This window comes from Mandrillus leucophaeus, unplaced genomic scaffold, assembly GCF_000951045.1.
Source record: "Mandrillus leucophaeus isolate KB7577 unplaced genomic scaffold, Mleu.le_1.0 Scaffold114, whole genome shotgun sequence".
Taxonomy (NCBI): domain Eukaryota; kingdom Metazoa; phylum Chordata; class Mammalia; order Primates; family Cercopithecidae; genus Mandrillus; species Mandrillus leucophaeus.
In genome coordinates this window covers 1033438-1034670 of record NW_012099654.1, presented here as the reverse complement: position 1 = coordinate 1034670, position 1233 = coordinate 1033438, and positions in this window count along the sequence as shown.

Below are 1233 nucleotides of genomic sequence, written 5' to 3'. Positions count from 1 at the left end.
ACAACATACCAGAATCTCTGGGACACATTTAAAGCAGTGTGTAGAGGGAAATTTATAGCACTAAATGCCCACAAGAGGAAGCAGGAAAGATCTAAAATAGACACCCTAACATCACAATTAAAAGAACTAGAGAAGCAAGAACAAACAAATTCAAAAGCTAGCCGAAGGCAAGAAATAACTAAGAGCAGAACTGAAGGAGACAGAGACACAAAAAACCCTTCAAAAGATCAATGAATCCAGGAGCTGATTTTTTGAGAAGATCAACAAAATTGATAGACCACTAGCAAGACTAATAAAGAATAAAAGAGAAAAGAATCAAATAGATGCAATAAAAAATGATAAAGGAGGTTTCACCACTGATCCCACGGAAATACAAACTACCATCAGAGAATACTATAAACACCTCTATGCAAATAAACTAGAAAACCTAGAAAAATGGATAAATTCCTGGACACATACACACTCCCAAGACTAAACCAGGAAGAAGTTGAATCTCTAAGAGATCAATAACAGGCTCTGAAATTGAGGCAATAATTAATAGCCTACCAACCAAAGAAAGTGCAGGACCAGACAGATTCACAGCCGAATTCTAACAGAGGTACAAAGAGGAGCTGGTACCATTCCTTCTGAAACTATTCCAATCAATAGAAAAAGAGGGAATCCTCCTTAACTCATTTTATGAGGCAAGCATCATCCCGATACCAAAACCTGGCAGAGACACAACAAAAAAGAGAATTTTAGACCAATATCCCTGATGAGCATCGATGCAAAAATCCTCAGTAAAATACTGGCAAACCGAATCCAGCAGCACATCAAAAAGCTTATCCACCACAATCAAGTGGGCTTCATCCCTGGGATGCAAGGCTGGTTCGACATATGCAAATCAAAAAATGTAATCCATCATATAAACAGAACCAAAGACAAAAACCACATGATTATCTCAATAGATGCAGAAAAAGCCTTCAACAAAATTCAACAGCCCTTCATGCTAAAAACTCTCAATAAACTGGGTATCGATGGAACGTATCTCAAAATAATAATAGCTATTTATGACAAACCCACAGCCAATATCATACTGAATGGGCAAAAACTGGAAGCATTCCCTTTGAAAACCAGCACAAGATGGGGATGCCCTCTCCACTGCTATTCAACATGGTGTTGGAAGTTCTGACCAGGGCAATCAGGCAAGAGAAAGAAATAAAGGGTATTCAATGAGGAAATAAGGAAATCAAA